Source organism: Dama dama, chromosome 23 (assembly GCF_033118175.1).
Source record: "Dama dama isolate Ldn47 chromosome 23, ASM3311817v1, whole genome shotgun sequence".
NCBI classification, from domain to species: domain Eukaryota; kingdom Metazoa; phylum Chordata; class Mammalia; order Artiodactyla; family Cervidae; genus Dama; species Dama dama.
The window spans coordinates 2,583,116-2,601,788 of record NC_083703.1 but is presented as its reverse complement, the minus strand read 5'-3'; the positions used below and the strand labels follow the sequence as shown (position 1 = coordinate 2,601,788).

At 48.1% G+C, this 18,673-nt stretch overlaps 1 pseudogene; it reads left to right on the top strand.

Moving 5' to 3' along the window:
* LOC133045265 (neuroendocrine convertase 2-like) overlaps positions 1 to 17,722 on the top strand; it is a 40,570-nt pseudogene extending 22,848 nt beyond the window's left edge.
* The last annotated feature ends 951 nt before the right edge of the window (positions 17,723 to 18,673 follow it).

The window sequence follows — 18,673 nt, the reverse complement described above, 5'->3', positions numbered from 1 at the left end:
TAGAAACCTCCTTCTAATTTTGTATGGAGAAGGGAAAAATAATTGACACTTGTAGTTTGTTTCCTCCTGCCGCTTAAGAAAGAGGTAAAAAAAAAAAAAAAATGTCTGACACTTGCAGCCTATTTCCTACATTTGGAGACCCCTAGCCTCCCTGCCTGTTACTCTCTCAAAAGCAAACTACAAAATCCATATGAACTTTTAAGAAACTTGGGGTCTGTGAAAGGCTGCTTTAGGCTATGCTCTTAAAATCATTGCCTTTACCAATAGGTTAGAGGAAAGACTCAGCCTCTGCACTGTTGACACTTAATCCAGCTCATTCTTAGTTGTCACTGGTAGGGGCAGGGGCGGAGGGCTGTCCTCTGTGTTAAAAGTTTAGCATCCTTGGCCTCCACCCACTAGATGCTGGTAGTGAACACCAAAATGCCTCCAACTGTGCCAAATGCCCCCTGGGGCACAAAATCACCCCTGGTTGAGAACACCAGAGGTTAAATACCATCAATAGTGCTTTGTTGACAAATTCTCATTTTGTGAAATCTTTTAAGAGAAATTAATCCTGCTAAACTCCAAAGACTAATACAAAGAGAGAATTCAAAGTGGAGTTGCACCACATATTAAATTTCATCTAAGTGCACTTGCCTTAAAAAAAATGAGGGAAAAAAATAAAAGAGCGGAAGGGTAGGAGAGGCAGAGAAGGTAATTGCAGCCTAAACCAGATAAACATGGAGGGCAGGTAGACAGTCAGTCTCCTTCAAGTATGGGCTGCAGAGTAAGGATGGGGGACCCCAGCAGGCAGCCCACCCTGAGCAGAGTGCAGGCTCCTGGCCCAACTCCTCCCTCATCTCTGGGTGACCTCCACACCCCAATTGGGGTTTTGGTTCTTTACTACTATCTTCCTGGATAAAACTCCCTGTAGTGAACTGCCCAGCATGGCAGAATCTGCCTGATTGAATCCCAAATGACACAGTGCATCTGTCGGGACCACGTTAAATTTGTAGGTTAACTTGGGGAAAATTGACAACCCTGAGATGCTGTCTTTCTCTTCAGTGGTCATATTTTCATCTGTGACCCTACCCAGAATTTCAAAGTCCTACTTAGCTCTTTTGTTTGTTTGTTGTGCTCCTTCCTATGTATATTGTCTTCCATGTGACTGGTCTGAATGGTACTGCTGCAGAGGACGGCTGTAAGGATGCAGTGAGTGACCATGTAAGGTGTTCAGGGTGGTCCCTGCCTCACACTAAGTGCCCTATAAGTGTGTGCTGTGGTTATCATCTGATTTCTCCCTGTACCCTCCAAATGGTGGTTTGAATGTGAGTCAGTTGTTCTGTTTCAGTTTCATCCCAGCTGCAGTTCAGGTGAAGGTGGGGAGCAGGACTGGATCTTGGGGTGTCATTTTTAACAGGACAGTGTGGTGTGCTGGTAACAGACCCATCCCACAGTCAGTTCTCAGCCCTCTTATAGATGCCCCTTCCCCACTCGTCTACCCCAGAACTAGGGTCTTCTCTTTAGTGGCCCATCTTGCCCAGAAGTCAGGGACTATTTGCTACTGATATCCAATCATTAGAAGCAAGAATGTAATTATTATCACCCTCATGAACACACACACACACAAACAGCTTAGGAAAATGAAGTTTAAAATTCCTAGCAATCAAAATATTCCTGTGGGTTAAGTCTTACAGTCCAAAACAAAACTAATGTTTGCTGCCGACTCTTCAGAAACATGCTGATACTGCTCTCTGTGTATCAGTGAGCAAAGCCACATAACAAACTCCCCCAAAACTCAGTAGTTTCAAATAACAACCAATTAACTCCGATCGTGGGTCTACAGGTCAGCTGGGTTGCTCTGCCAACCTGGGCCATCCTTGGCGAATCTCAGGTGGCCTCACTCACGCATCTGTGGTCAGCTGGAAGGTGAGCCACAGACTGGCTGGTCTGGGGTGGCCTCCCATGTGGGGTCACTGTTAGCTGTGGCAGCGAACCCGACCGGGCTGTCTGTCATCACCTGCACGTTAACTCAGGTTGGTTCCAATGGTCTCCGAGAGAAAGCGGGCATGGGTTGGGCTCCTTGAGACTTATGCTCAGAATCAACCCAGCACCACTGCCCACCACATCCCATTTGCTGAAGCAAGGCAGGAAGCCAACCCAGACTCAAGGGTGGGAAACAGCACCCTCCCCCCCTTGGTGGGCAGGGCTACAAACTATAATAAAAAGGGGTCAGAACACAGAGGAACCTGACAGGTTAGAGTCACAGCCAGTCTCCCTACATCAAGGTGAGGATGCTTTCAGCATTGGTTTCCTTTTAGCAGAGTCTGCCTGTCTCACTAGCAGCCCACCTGTGGGCTGGTTCAGGGGAAGTTTCCCCAGCAGGTAGCCTCACTCACTGATGCTGATTCACGTCTGTTTCACTTACCAAGGGCCCCATCCTTGACATTGAGCCCTAATCTGAGCCTGCTTGAGAGGGTGAGCCTTGCACCCTCTCAGTTGTAAAGATGCTACGGTTCCCTCTGGGTCTTGGTTTCTGCGGGCAGTTGCCAGTTTGGATGAAGTTTTCCAAGACAGATTTACCAAGACACTGAGGACACTTCCCAGCTAGTGGCTAAATCAATCTTTGTTGGTGTATCAACTCAGCCAGTCACAGGCTAATTAACTCCAAGTCCTATTAGAAGCAATCAAAATGTCACTTCTCATTGTCAGGAGGCAGGAGACCTTGGAGGTAATTCAGACATCTCTTTTCCTCTGGCGTGTGTGCATGCTCAACTGCTAAGACTGTCTGACTCTTTCCGACCCCATGGACTGCAGACCTCCGGGCTCCTCTGTCCATGGGATTCTCCAGGCAAGAATACCAGAGTGGGTTACCATGCCCTCCTCCAGGGGATCTTCCCAGGGATATGTGTCATATATATATATGTATATGTATATATATGTATCATATATATATACATATATCACATATATATATGTATAATCTGTAAGTAAATGTGTATTTAATACTTACAATATCTACATACACATGTAAACCTATGTAAAATATACATAATATGTATAAAACAGAAGCTAGATATAAATATCTTTTCCATCTTACATAGCTAAGTATAAATTTACAAGTACATTTGCATTTTTGCTGAAAAATGCCTGAAAGAATGTAAATATTACATGTTGAGGGATTTTTTTTTGTCATTTTCCTTTCCATATACTTTGATTTTTTACCATGAGGATGTTCTATGTTTAAAAGCAGTTCATTTGTCAGTTTTAAGGAGATTCTTCCAGTCTTTCCCACCTTGTTATTCCCAGATTATATTGTAAATTGATGTGACTTTATACTGAATCCTTCCTGCAAAGAAAAATTCTCAGGGTGCCTGTTCAGAAGGACAGTGGTTTTTAACAGACAGAAACGAAGCCAGTCCTTGGGTTCAACTGCTTAAGAGGCCAGGCGGACCACCCTGCAGCCCGCGCATCCCTCTCTGTCCCCCACCCCCAGGGCCGCGGGGGCACAGGCAGCATCTACGTGTGGGCCTCAGGCGACGGCGGCAGCTATGGCGACGGCGGCAGCTATGACGACTGCAACTGCGATGGTTACGCATCGAGCATGTGGACGATCTCCATCAACTCGGCCATCAACGATGGCAGGACCACGCTCTACCACAAGAGCTGCTCCTCCACGCTGGCCTTCACCTTCAACAACGGGCGCAAGCGGAACCCCGAGGCCAGTGTGGTGAGTGCGGGCCAGGGGTGCGTGTAGACATTCGTGACGTCATACCCAGACACGGTGACATCCTGGAAGGAGGGCCCTCCTTCAAAGAGTCAGCCCCCCATTCCGAGGGGAGATGCCCCCTCTTCTAGGCTGGTGATGCTTTGTTATCAAGGTCGAGACCTCATGAAAAACAAGAACGCCATGACCTCCTTCCCGCTCATGGTCCATAGATTTTCCTGTTCATTGTTCTGGCTTACAAATAATGATGAACTCTAGTTTGCCAAGATGTTGCCCCAGCACATTGCTTATAAGGTAACTAATATTAAGAACTGGAGCATCAAACATGCACCCCATCTGAGCCAAGAACACATCCATTTATTAGAGTAATTTAGAAATGGCATCCACGGATGGACTTTTCCTGGTCCCTAGACCTCCCTAGAAGTGGGCACATGTGTGTTTTTACAAAGGAAGAGTAGTGTGTTTCATATTTTTAAACCAGGTCCACAATTGAGAAAACCAAAAGATTAAGAATCACACACATTTATTGCACTCTTCTGAGCAACTCTTCCTTCCTGGGCACTTAGGTTTAATAGTGAATTTTCCAAGTCTGCTAGACATACAGCCTTTTCTCAGTCCTCCAAGCCAGGCATTTACTGGGTGGCTCAATAGTCCTGCTGGGCTGCATCCTGCCTTGTCACCACCTTCTCCAGGGTTGGGAGTAAGGCAGGAACAAGAATGCAGTCATCAGTACCAGCTAGCCCTTCAGTCACAAGGTCCTGCCTGGGCTCCACCCATCCAGCTGGCCAGGTTCTCACATGAGCTAGCAGAAGTTCCTTGCCTGCAAGAGACCCAGGCCTTAGCCTGGCTCCCCCATGAGGCCCCCTGATTTCTCCCATGAGCCCCCTCAGCTCCCCTTAGTCTTGGGGAGGATGGAAAATGTGTCAGCTCCTCCCAAGTGGAAAGAGGTTTCACTCTCTCATCTTCTGAGCTGTGTGGGCAGAAAGGGACAAGTGAGGGTGGTCCCAAACTCATTCTGCTTATGAACCTTTCCCCATACACTCCCCCAGAAGCTCCCCTCCCTGCCCCAAGGGCCTTCCAGTGGGATCACTCTGTCCTCAGCCCCTGTCTGTGACTCTTTCTACTACAGCTGGGGAGGGGCACTGAATTCGCTTTGAATATGGTCACTTTCCCCAGGAGATGATGTTAAATCTCCCTGATGCTTTATTCCCCAAAATAATAGACCCACTCAAGGAGCCTACAGACAAACAGGAGAAATGAGTATTCTCATGGTTTATAAACAATCTTAATGAAAACCCTGTCTCTCACAAACATTGAAGATGAGGATTTTCTCTTTCATCCTTTAAAACTCAGCTTTTCAGCCTCCCCACTTAAGAAGAGTCCTGGAGTGATCACTGATGTAGCAGCTGTCTTTTTCACTGTGTTCCAGAATCTCTTGGTGGATTTTAGATGTAGAGAATGTAACATTTTCTCTTTAATGGCTGTCCCTCTAGGTAAACTTTAGCTGAACTTGTTTCATTTTTCCTCTTTGGGAATGCCACCCATTTTTCCTGAAGGGAAAAGAGATTGTTGATGAAATGGCCCTGAGCTTTCTGAGCGAATCTGAGTGTAACAAACCCCAGCATTGCATTAAATATGGTGGTGGTATTGGCTTGTCACTTTCCACCTATACTGTTTCCTTTTAGGGTCCAGAAAATAAATATCTCTTTATTAGAATAGCTGATAAGTTGCCTTTCTAAACAGTTGACTTGCTTGTATCTTATGGACACTATAACTGATTGTGTTTCCCTTTTTGCATAGGCTACTAGGAAGCTCAGATAAAATGTCTGGCAAAATAGATACATGAGTGCTAAGCTTATTCTTACCTCTATCTAAATCGTCTTCAGAACAGGCAGACTTTAAGTAAAGAAACAGAAGATCCTCTGCTCTGTGTTGTTTTGGGTTTAAAGCAGTGGGGTTTCTTCACTTATTCCTCACTCTTTCCCCATCCAGGCAACCCCAGATTTATATGGCAACTGCACCCTCAGGCATTCTGGAACATCCGCGGCTGCTCCTGAAGCAGCTGGAGTGTTCGCACTAGGTTTAGAGGCTAAGTATGTTTGCAGCTCGGGACCAAGAGCCAGCTCTGCAGGGTGAACTAACACAAGTCTCCCAACCCAACACCAAGTGTCCATGGAGGCAAAAGTGGGTGTGAGAGTCAGTAAAAAGTCAGGGCCAATGAACTCTGGCGGGCATTGCTAATGAAACACACACACACACATATCCCACAAAATTACATCCCTGAGAGAGCACGAGAGCCCAACACCCAGTCACACATGGGGGTACATAGATATTTTCTTTCATCTGTGGATTTCATGGCCGTTTCACTCTAGTAATATTCCCAATCAGCTAAATGAAAGAAGATCATTGCCAAGCTGGTTATCTAGCAAGGTTTTCAGAACATGTGGTAGAAACAGGATGCTCTTGCTCCAGATTTGTTAACTTATATGATGAACTCACTTTAATACTGAGACAATGTGGGCAAAGTCACACAGTGTAGTCCAAGAAATGGGCTTTGCTGCTACCTTCCAGCTACCAGTGAGAGGAGCCCACCCTCTCTGTTCTCACCATCCCACGGAGAGGCCACACGTCACTGCTGCTGGACCCACCTTGGATTTGAGCATCAGCAGAGGTCCCTGCTCACCTGCTCCCCTGGCTTAGTGCAAACCAGAGACTCACCTTTGGTTTGAGCAATGAACTTGTGGCTTCAGGCAACATCCATGTGGTGTAAATGCAGATGCCCACTATGCAAGGAATTATCAGAGAATACAGAACCAGCAACTTGTAAGAAGTTGGATTCTGGCTCCTGGGGAAGGGAAGTTGAGTTCCCATCCTTGTCAGCTGTTGTTGGGCAACCAGAGCTTCTATCATCAATCTTCAGGCATCCCTGCTTGACTCTCCACAGATGCAGTGCATTTTCTGACTTGCAAAGGAGGTAAGAGCTGATTCCCTGAATAGGAAAGGACTTCAAAAGATTATCTAGTCCAACCCCTATGCCTTTAAGCAGAAAAAGGCATCATTATCCTCCTTTTACAGATAAAGCCCCAAATTGGGAATGATTTCTGTCTTTGGGCCAAGCCAAACTTTGATTCTGTTAACAAAACTCAGGTGGAAAATTTAAGAAAGAAGAGATGGACACTCTCTTCCTATTAAGCACCAAGACAAAAAAAAAAAAACAAAAAAAACAAAAAAACTTACATATTATGTGCATTTCCTAAAAATGCAAGTGTTCTCCTCAGGACCTGTTGGGTCCTAGAGTCTGAGTTGGTCTCGTTCACTCTAGTTGGGACCAGACAAGCAGAGGGAGGCTGCTCCTGCCACAGAGTCTCACAGAGGACAGGGAACAAGAAGGAGTTCCTGGTCTCCCCTTAAATCGAAGAGGGCAGAACTCGACTCAAAGTCTCCCTGGATTCTGGCAAGCAAAAAGTCACCTGCCCAGGTGTATATGCCAACAACTTAGCCCACCAGGTTCCTCTGTCCCTGGGATCCTTCAAGCAAGAATACAGGAGTGGGTTGCTATGCCCTCCTCCAGGGGATCTTCCCGACCCAGGGATCAAACTCACATCTCTTACGTCTCCTGAATTAGCAGGCGAGTTCTTTACCACTAAGCTACCTATATGCCAACAAAGTGACATCTAGATCAATCAAAGTGCTGGAACAGGCTGCTGGAACTTTCAACAGATTCATGGGCTCTGCACCAATTATTCCTCATTCTTTACCACACTCACAGCTTTCCTTACAGAAAAGAATGCAGTCACTGTTTAGGCATACTTCATTTTGGAGCAGTGGTCATCAACTGAGCACTCTCTTGCCGTAAACAGGGGGGAAAATGATACCCAGTAGGAGGTGGTTCAAGCCCATCTTGGAAGCCAGTCCTCAAATTTCTCAGAACACCAGCCACCTGGGTTGGAAACACACCCTGAGATTAGAGTTTGGTGTGATTCATTAAGAATGTGCTTCCAGCGAAATCACTGGGAAAGAGAGGAAGCAGGTTAGAGGTGGGAAAGGATCTGATCAAGGATGTGATTCCAGAGGTTCTGGCCTCAGCCTGACCCCAGGGGGAGTTCTAGAGTGTAAATCATGCCTCAGAGTTTATTCCAAATCAAGGCAAGGGAGCCGGGCTGCATAAACCCTTCCTGGGATGGTAAAGTCCAAGGCTTTTCAGTGGGCAAAAGTGCTCCAATGTTCACTGGGAGGATGAAGCTGAAGCTCCAATAATTTGGCCACCTGATTCGAAGAGCTGACTCATTGAAAAAGATCTTGATGCTGGGAAAGATTGAGGGTGGGAGGAGAAGGGGGTGACAGAGGATGAGATGGTTGGATGGCATCACTGACTCAATGGACATAGGTTTGAGCAAACTCCCAGAGATGGTGAAGGACAGGGCAGCCTGGCATGCTGCAATCCGTGGGGTCGCAAAGAGTCGGACACCACTGAGCGATTGAACAACAACAAAACCAGGAGTTAAAACCTCTGATCAGCATGAAATAGCCCCGGGAGAGAGCCCAGAGGGAGGAAGCTCTCTTTGTGAACACTTTCTGCAGCTCACCTCTCTTTGTGTTCAGACGAGGCACCTGGGAGTCCTTGGGGACATATGTGGCAGCAGTCAGGGCTGTTTCCCACTCTGAGGGCCAACTGGAAAGCTTTTCCAAAGCAACCTGAATGCAGTAAACAAATTATCCTGTCTAAAACATCCGCCCATCAGGACCATGAAAGAGGTAGAAGGACCATCCCTGTGGCTCCAGGGGACAAAGGGAACCGATTCTTCTGTCCTGATTAGTCATCACCCTGTTGTTTAATCTCATAAAATGCTTTTCTGCCAAATGCTAGAAAACACTTTCTTGATTCCCCAGGGATCATTGCTCACATTTCCCAGGGAGTCCAATATTAGAGAAGTTTCGCAGGATACCTCTAGTGGAGGTTAGGTGGTGCTAGTGGTAAAGAACCCGTCTGCCAATGCAGGAGATGTAAAAGACACAGGTTCGATCCCGGACTCAGGAAGATCCCCTGGAGAAGGAAATGGCAACCCACTCCAATATTCTTGCCTGGAGAATCTCTTGGGTAGAGGAGTCTGGAGGGCTCCAGTCCACAGGGTCACACAGAGTTGGACATGACTGAAGCCACTTAGCACACACACACACACAGTTACCTTCCCATATGTGGGGCTTTCTCCATTACCCCAGACTTTCTGTGGGGTTCTAGAGGGCCAAGCCAGGTCTGAGGGGGTCATAACGAGGCAAACTTCTGGCTCAGGAGAATCATCCACAGTAAAGCGGCCCATGTTCTAGGCTAGAACAGTGTTTCTGAAAGTGACCTTCCAAGGATGGATTTTGTCATGTAAGCCCCATCAAAGTATAATAGGCATAGAGACAAGTGTACACATGTTAGGGACAGCTCAAAGACTTCTTATAAAGTTAACACATCCATGTAGTATTGGTGTTAGTCACTCAGTCGCATCTAACTCTTTGAGACCCCGTGGACTGTAGCCCACCAGGCTCCTCTGTCCATGGGATTCTCCAGGCAAGAATACTGGAATGGGTAGCCATTTCCTTCTCTAGGGGATCTTGCCCACCCAAGGATCGAACACAGATCTCCCGCATTGCAGGGAGATTCTTTACCATCTGAGCAACCAGGGAAGCCTTAAACATCAATGTAACCAGCACCCAAATCAGGAAATAGACCATCACCTAAGTATCAGTATGGGCATTTTGGTTCAGCCAGCACCCAAATCAGGAAATAGACCATCACCTAAGTATCAGTATGGGCATTTTGGTTCAGCATTATGTCTGAGAGATTCCTCCATACTGCTGTTAAATATTACTGCCTTCCAATCCCACACGTCTTAATTCCTTCTTTGGATGATGTTTCTAAAGACCAGCTCAAGTGCCTCTGCCTTCGTATCTATTCCTCAGATAAAATTCCGACTTCCTAAAGTGTGGTTCTCTCCTGCCTCAGTCCCCAGCTCTCTCCCTGACACTCGGGGCTCTGGACTTCCTGTGATTTTTAAAGTTTATCACCTGCATAATGCTTGCCTTCCCCCGCCTCTGGATCCTTCAAGCCTTTGGCAGAGGTATGGACAGGTCTGTGGAAGCAACAATTCTGGGTCCTGTCTGACGTCATCGTTGTGTTCATGCTGTCCACACGTGCAGCCGAGGTTGTGAACCGCCGTCTCAGACCGGTGTTCTCAAACCCTGTGTGCAGAAGCATCACCTGGGCACAGTCCTAAGTGTGCATCCTCAGGCCCACAGCCTCCAGGAGGTCCGATGCCAGAGACCTGAGGTTGAGACCAGGAATCCATGTTTGTCATGGGTCCCCACGTGGTTCTGATGCTGGTCCACATTCTGTGAGATGCTCTCCTTGGGATAACTCCAGGTCCCCATTGCTGACTCCCTTGGCATGACAGGGAGGGAGCTCGGCTCCCCGCTGTTTAAATATTGAGCTGTCTGTCTGCCTCCCGGACTGCAGGCTCTGGGACCTTCCTACAGCCTGCTCAGAACTAGTGTAGAGCCTGGACATGATACACTCTCAATAGATGTTCATAGAATCACTTGACTGTGCAGTGCTTTTCCATAGATCTGTCTTACTTTCCCAACTCTTATATAAACTATTTAAGAGCATGACCTATTCCTTGCTTTTAACACTGAACAGAGTGATTTCCATACTGTAGATATTCTGTACATTTATTTTGTGTTAGTTAATAGGTGTCACCTACAACCCTTGAGCTGCCGTAGTAGGATTAAAGCTTTAAGCAGGTTGTGAGATCCCTGTTTTACACAATGGGGCTTCCCTGGTGGCTCAGACAGGAAAGGGTCTGCCTGCAATGCAGGAGACCCAGGTTCGATCCCTTGGTTGGGAAGATCCCCTGGAGAAGGGAATAGCAGACCACTCCAGTATTCTTGCCTGAAGAATTCCATGGACAGAGCAGCCTGGCAGGCTTCAGGCCATGGGGTTGCAAAGAGCTGGACACAACTGGACTACTAACACTAACACACTGTCTTCTGTCAGGCCTTCCCAGGTGGTGCTAGTGATAAAGAACCCGCCTGCCAATGCAGGAATCATAAGACGTGGGTTCGATCCCTGGGTTGGGAAGATCCCCTGGAGAAGGGCATTGCAACCCACTCCAGTATTGTTGCCTGTAGAATTCCATGGACAGAGGAGCCTGAGGTCACAAAGAGTCAGACATGACTGAAGAGACTTAGCACATATGCATGTCTTTGATCAATTCAGAAGTTGCTCAGAATATAAAACTAGGAGGGACTCAGTGTTACTTTTCAGGCATAAGCAAATGGTTGTTCAACCAGTGTCACAAATTCTGATGCTGGACTATGGACCTTGCTCTGATTTAGTTTAGAAATGAGAACATCCTCATTCTGACACACTCTTTCTCTCTCACGTGCCCCATGAGAGTAAATCCATGGAGGTCCTTCAGGAAGCATAGCACATTATTGTGGCAAAACCCCTTGCAAAGGTGAGAGCTACTCCACCTGCCAGCTAGCCTTCTGATCACCTTGAAGTTAGCAGATCCTCATTTATCAACACTTTTGGGTTAAATGATTCAGAATCCTGTTCTACCAAAACAATGAGCTTTCAGCCACAATCAATGTCAGGAAATTTCACACTGTTCACCTAGTCTGTATGTCCAGGGGACCATATGTCCTAAATAAATATGTTCTTAAATTTCTCAAATAAGCATTGACTTTCCTTGAAACTTTCTCCTTAAAAACTGAAAGTCTATATTTCAAGAGCATATGAATCACTAGCATCTTCTGACTCTCATTCAAAGTTTTGAACCAATGAAACCTGCCCATGATGAGATTTTATCAAATGAGTGATTTTCTTTGAATCATTTGATTCTGAGAAGAACTTTAGTGCAAAGTTTTTCCAACTTTTTTGACCATGACTCTCAGTGAGAAATACATTTTGCATTCCAACCCAACACATAACACACACACACTTTCCCCATTTTACAGTCACACTGTTATTCTTTTCTGTTCTCTTCCACTCTTGACCGCTTCATTCATAAAGAACCTACTTCCCAACCTCAGCTGTCTCCTGGAATGACCTGAGAAGTGTTAACAATTTCCCAAGCCTGGGTCCCCCTCCCAGAGATTCCGATTTACTTAGTCTGAGATGAGGCTGGAGCGGTTTGGTCTTAAATGTCCCACAAATGATTTTACTGTGCAACCCAGATACACAGCCCATGCAGTCAGTCAACCTTCTAGCCCACAAATGGGTCATGACTGACACTTTGAAAAACACAGACATTGAGTAATAGTAGACACTAACTTCCAGAGACACCTCTGCAAGCCAACTTGTTTATTTGCTGAATGAAGAGAGTGCCAAGGAGGGCCGTCCTGGGCCCTGGGGAGCCAGCTATTGTGGCTGTTATCTCTGCTCTTGAAGAACTGACAGCCCGTGTTCCCAAACGGAACGGTTCCACGCGGCCAACACTCAGACCCGGAAACAGAGCTTGGCGCTCACCCGGCAGCCTCTGTTGTCCCTCCAGCACCGCCTGCCCGAGACCCACCACCAGCCTGGCTTCCGACAGCATGCAGAGGCTGTGCCGTGTTCCCAAACGGAACGGTTCCACGCGGCCAACACTCAGACCCGGAAACAGAGCTTGGCGCTCACCCGGCAGCCTCTGTTGTCCCTCCAGCACCGCCTGCCCGAGACCCACCACCAGCCTGGCTTCCGACAGCATGCAGAGGCTGTGCCGTGTTCCCAAACGGAACGGTTCCACGCGGCCAACACTCAGACCCGGAAACAGAGCTCGGCGCACGCCCGGCAGCCTCTGTTGTCCCTCCAGCACCGCCTGCCCGAGACCCACCACCAGCCTGGCTTCCGACAGCATGCAGAGGCTGTGCCGTGTTCCCAAACGGAACGGTTCCACGCGGCCAACACTCGGACCCGGAAACAGAGCTCGGCGCGCGCCCGGCAGCCTCCGCGTCCTTCCAGCACCGCCTGCCCGAGACCCACCACTTGCCTGACTTCGACAGCACGCAGTGGCTGTGCCTGTGTTTCCACTTTAAGTGACTGGAATCATATAGTTTGTTCTCTGTGTCTGACTTCTTTGAATCAGCATTCTCTTCATCCCAGTTATTCTGAGTAGCTATATTTCATTCTCACTGCAGTGCAGTGTTCCACGTCCAATAAATACATCTCAGCTGGCTTATCCACTTTACTGTGGATGGGCATTTGGGGGCTTGATAGTTTGGGCTTATGGACATTTCCAGTACACATATATGTCTGGTGAATATATACACACATTTTTGTTGGCTACACACCTAGAAATGGAACTTCTGGGCCACAGCTTAAGCACTTGGGCAACATCAGAAGATAAGAGTCAAACTGTTTTCCAAAGTGTTTGCAGTAGTTTATACTCCCATCTGCAGAGTACTCAGTTGTCCTTCATCTTTGTCAACACTTGGTATTGTCTGCCTTTTTCATTTTAGCCATCCCAGTGTGTGTCAGTTTTTGCATTTGAAATATATTTAAGTAAGAAAGGCAAGACTTTTAATTGATGTACAGCTATACCTATGTTATAAATAATGCATGGATAATCCTCCCTTGACTCGGGGGTTCATAGATGTTCCAAAATCTTACTGGAGGTCTAGGTGCTATCTTAGTCATTGTGTCTCTTTTTCCTTCCCTTCATCCCTGTCCCATGCCCTTGTCCTCAAACGCCCTGCCTCCGGTCCACAGCCTGGGTCTGACCTGGAGAGACATGCAGCATCTGACTGTGCTCACCTCCAAGCAGAACCAGCTTCACAACGAGGTCCCTCAGTGGCGGAGGAACTGGGTTGGCCTGGAGTTTGATCACCTCTTTGGCTACGGGGTCCTAGACACAGGTGCCATGGTGAAGATGGCCAAAGACTGGAAGACGGTGCCTGAGAGGTTCCACTGTGTGGGCGGCTCTGTGCAGGACCTGGAGTAAGTGGGCACAGTAAGCTCTGCTGCTAGTCGTGGAAAATACACTGAAGATGCCACCACCGCACTGTGATGCCTCTCTGTGGCCTTCTGAGACGCCCTGGATTTGATTCGGGGACAGACAGCTTCCAGGCAGAGCTGTATCATTAGTCAGTTTCAGAGTATCCAATCTCCAGAGCCCTGGGGCCTGGAACTTCCATCCCTTATTGCCAAGAGGGAGAGATTTACAAAGAGGGACTTTGCTAAGGGGAAGCCTTATAGCATCTGTGCCTTTGCAGGCTCTGGGCCACAGCAGGTGGGGGCTGTGGGCAGTGTGACGAGAGCAGGATGTAGTTAGCTGCATCTTGGCTTACGTTCCCAATTAGCAGAAAGGTGGTACAACCACAGTATTGAGGAGAAGGAGCTCTGGGACTCCGCTTAGTCGTGGTTTGTGTTGACATCAGACCTTGTTCTCCACAATGGCCGTGGACAGGAAGACTGGCTTTCTGTTGATCCTCATGCTCTGTGCTTTTGGGGGGGGATGGGGGAGGGAGATGGAGAACGTATGCCAGGAGGAATGACCGTTTCCTTCCTAGTTCCAAGTGCACTTAGCACTCTGTCCTAATCCAGATACTTGTTGGAATTTGGAGCCAGAGGCAACACTGGAAATAGGCCATCTGATGCCCTCATGTTAGTTAGGGAATCTGAAGCTCTGAAGTGTGACCGTCCCAGCGGCTCACCCCAGCTGGGAGCTTACCCAGTGTTAGCAGCATTATTTTTTTAATCTGGAAAAAGTCTTTATTATGTTTCAGTTGATCAAGTTAAATTCCTCTCACTATATATGTAGATGTTCTTGCCTATATGTTTCTTACAGGGTTTTCTACAAATTCATCAAGAATTTACATTTCCCAAATGATCTTCTGTTGTGACAGTTTTATTCTCAGCAGAATACACATGTACACATATACTATGACAGCAATTTTAAACTTTAAAATATATAGAAATTTCTTAGAAAAAAAAGGGAGGGACTTCTCTGGTGATCCAGTGGTTAGAACTTGGTGCTTCCACTGCAGGGAACCCAGTTTCTATCCCTGGTTGGGGAACTAACATCCCATAAGACACACAGTGTGCCCAAATAATAGAAGAAGAAAGTACATACAAATGTGTTGGTTTGTGTGTAAAAATATATCTCTCAAGGCCCCACTCCTCAGAGGTTCTCATTTCTGAGATTTTGGATAAGGTCCAGAAGACTGAATTTTGTGGCTGGTCTCAGAAGCATTATTTAAATGAAAGGAAAGTTGAGAGCTCTTTTTTTTTTAATTTATTTAATTGGATAATATATCCTGTACAATGTCATGTAGGTTTCTGCCATACAACAAGGCAAGTCAGTCATGAAAAGTGAAAGTGTTAGTCACTCAGTCGTGTCCGACTCTTTGAGATCCCGTGGACTGTAGCCTGCCAGGCTCCTCTGTCCATGAATTCTCCAGGCAAGAATACTAGAGTGGGTTGCCATTCCCTTCACCAAGGAATCAAACCCATATTTCCTGCATTGCAGGCAGGTTCTTTACCATCTGAGCCAGCAGGGAAGCCCCGAGGCAGTCATAACTATACGTATATAGCCCCTCCCTCGAGAGCACTTTCAGAACTAATTCAGTTGGGCTCCCTGAAAACAGGAACCTAGCCTGTCCCATTTGCTGGTGTGTCCTCAGGGCCTAGAACTTAGCAGTCATGGGATCAATATTTGTGGAATGAATGAATGAATGACTATTCAGCCAGTTTCACCTGGGCACAAGGAAGGCATCTAAACAGTGGTGACAGGCGATAGGGTGGTCAGACCAGTCAGGGAAATTTGGGGTGGGGGAAGTCGGGCCTTGTTGGAAGGACTCTGGTCTCCTGGGTGCCCTCTGCCCCCTCACCCACTGCCCACCCGAACTTGATCTCAGGTTCTGATGAGCGAGGTCTGGGGCAGATGCCATGCTGGAAGAGCTCAGAGGCTGGGCAGGGAGGCTCCAAGGGCAGCGCCCAGGCCGGCTGGGCCTCTGGCAGAAGCAGCCCTTACTGCCAGGAATCCAGCTTCTTGCAGGCCGGCCGCAGGGCTCCACGGCCCCCTGGCAGCGGCCAAGTCTACCCCGGGCTGCACAGAAACGGGCTGGGAGCCGCTGAGTGGCAACTGTCAAGTTTATGAGTCTCCTCAGCGCTCATCTTCTCGGAGAAGCAGTCAGCTCAAAAAGCAATTTTCTAAAGAGACTTTATCAGGAGAGTCCATGAAGGGTGCTTGACTAAAATAAAAGGGAAGAATAGAACTGACTGTGAGGCATCTGCACTGGACCATCCAAGTCAGTGAGCAGAGGCAGCCTGGCCCACCCCGCCATCATGTTCCCAGAGCACCCAGTCCGGCTCAGCCCCCACCCTCCCCTGCCCACTCAGCTCCTTGAGCAAAGTATTAGTTGCTCAGTCTTGTCAGACTTTTTGCAACCCCATGGACTGTAGCCTACCAGGTTCCTCTGTCCATGGCCCCAGGCAAGAATACTGGAGTGGGTTGCCATTCTCTGCTCCAAAGGATCTTCCCCACCCAGGGACTGAACTCCGGTCTTCCGCATTGCAGGCAGATTCTTTATCATCTGAACCACCAGGGAAGCCCCTGAAGGCTGTGGCAAACTCTGGATTTTAAGTGAATTTGGAAATCAACATTAACACTTGACCTGAATAGCAGAAGCTCAGTAGAGAGGGGAGAGTGTGCTCAACCTCATACGGGTCAGGTGTGGCCATGACCAGTCACTTCTGAGCTGCAATCATATTGTTACGATAGTCATAACAATCATTTCAGCAATGATTTATCTTTATCAAAGTACTTAGTGCTGTAAAAGAAAGACATCTGAGCTCCTGTCCCACTCTCAGTTGCCCTACTGGAACGTGGGTGCTGACAGTTTTTTTTCTGAAAGATGATCTCAGGAGACACAGGTGAGGAGGAGGCGATGTAGACAGGGAGAGAGAGCAACCCAATAGAGAAGACACAGAGGATGTGCTGACTGGCATCTAGCTGCCCTGGGCAACTAGGCTCAACCCCACCGGGGACACTGAGTTGTCCCCGCCAGCAGTGAGGAACCCAGGCTGTATTGACTCACATCCTCCTGTCAATCATTGGTTAGGGTTTTTCCTTCCGGATCAAATCCCTGACATTTTGCCATCAGGGTCCACAGGGGCCTCAGCTGCAAGAGAACCCAGCAGAGACCTAGGAGAAGTGGGAAGGGGGTCAACTGCATTAGCTGCATCCCCCGTCCAAACAGATTAGAGACTGCAAGTGACATTCTCAGGGTCACACAGCTGGTATAATAATAAACCCCAGAGTCCGTGCTCTCCCCTCTCCCCAGAGTGGCCTTCAAAACCCCTGGGATAAGAATCCTCCAGCAGTCCTGTGATCAAGACTCTGACTTCCAATGCAGGGGACATGGGTTCGATCCTTGGTGGGGAAGCAAAGGTCCCATATGCCCCTGGATGCAGCCAAAAATTAAAAAAAAAAAAACAACAAACAAACCTGGGATAGTGTCCCCACCTCTCACTGTGTCTCCTCGCCACTCTGCCCTCAGGAAAATTCTGACCACTGGCAAGCTGGTGCTGACACTCACAACCGACGCATGTGAGGGGAAGGAAAATTTCGTCCACTATCTGGAGCACGTCCAAGCAGTCGTCACGGTCAGCGCGGCCAGGAGAGGGACCTGAACATCAACATGATGTCCCCTGTGGGCACCAAGTCCATCCTGCTGAGCCAGTGCCCCCGAGACGCCACCGCCAAGGTGGGCTTCGACAAGTGGCCTTTCATGACCACCCACACTTGGGGGGAGGACACCCGGGGCACCTGGACCCTGGAGCTGGGCTTCATGGGGAGCACACCCCAGAAGGGGGTGCTGAAGGAGTGGATGCTGATGCTGTATGGCACACAGAGTGCCCCCTACATTGACCAAGTGGTGCGGGATCACCAGTCCAAGTTGGCCATGTCCAAGAAGGAGGAGCTGGAGGAAGAGCTGGACGAAGTCAAGCAGAGAAGCCTGAAGAGCATCCTTGGCAAGGACTAGCACCCGGCCCCCTCCCCCATCCCCACCGCCTCCTCCCAGAGCGTAGCAGTGACCCTTCCCCCACACCAGCGACGCCCACGTCTAGATCTGAAGCTTCACTCACTGTCAGTGGTTCTTTTCATTCCTATGGAAGCAACCTTTTCTATTCTGTGCCCCCAATACAGTGCTCCCACCCACATCTCTATCCTGTTTGTGACTCCAAGCTCTTCATTTCTGTCCTTCAGATAGGTGATATCGTGCTAACCAACCCAGGACAGCTCTCCCCTCCATTTCTTTCACAGAAGAGAAGAGAATGCATTTAAATAAGCCAGGCCTGGGGACTCCAAGGATGTTTTATTCACGACCTCAAGGGAGGACCCGTTATGTAAAAGGAGGAGCCAGGTTTATGACAGAGGTGAGCTCTGAGTCTCTTAAAGCCCAGATGCTGTAAATCCTTTGGGGAAAGATGTATTGACTTTTAGCAAGATTTTTCAGGGATGTAAAGGAAGGTGGCATGAATCAAAAAGTCCCCTAGTTACCAGATGGGTTGGAGAGAGTCCAAAAGCATGAACACAGGAAATCTTACCACCACCGTCAGTGTCGTAGCTTGTTTGGCTTGCCAGTGTAATAGGCATAAGATCTCAGTGGCCTGGCTCCCTTTTCATCAGCCACTGCTCTGAGTTACGGTAAACTCTGGGAGATGCCCCCATCACTCTCCATGTGCCTAGCCTTTCTCCAGTCCCAGTTTTCTGGGGCTCCTCCCAAAGTTATGCAAAAAAAAAAAAAAATTGAAAGGCAGGATGACGACACATCTAGGAAAGAGTAGCTTAGTAGTTCTTAGAACAGGGATGTTCCTTTCTGATGCTGCTCTGGGGCTTATTAATCTGATGGGCGGAGGAGGGGGGCGGCGGGGAGAAGGTGAGCATTTTTGAGAGCTTTCCATACACGATTGGCGGAAAACAGCTTCTGTAG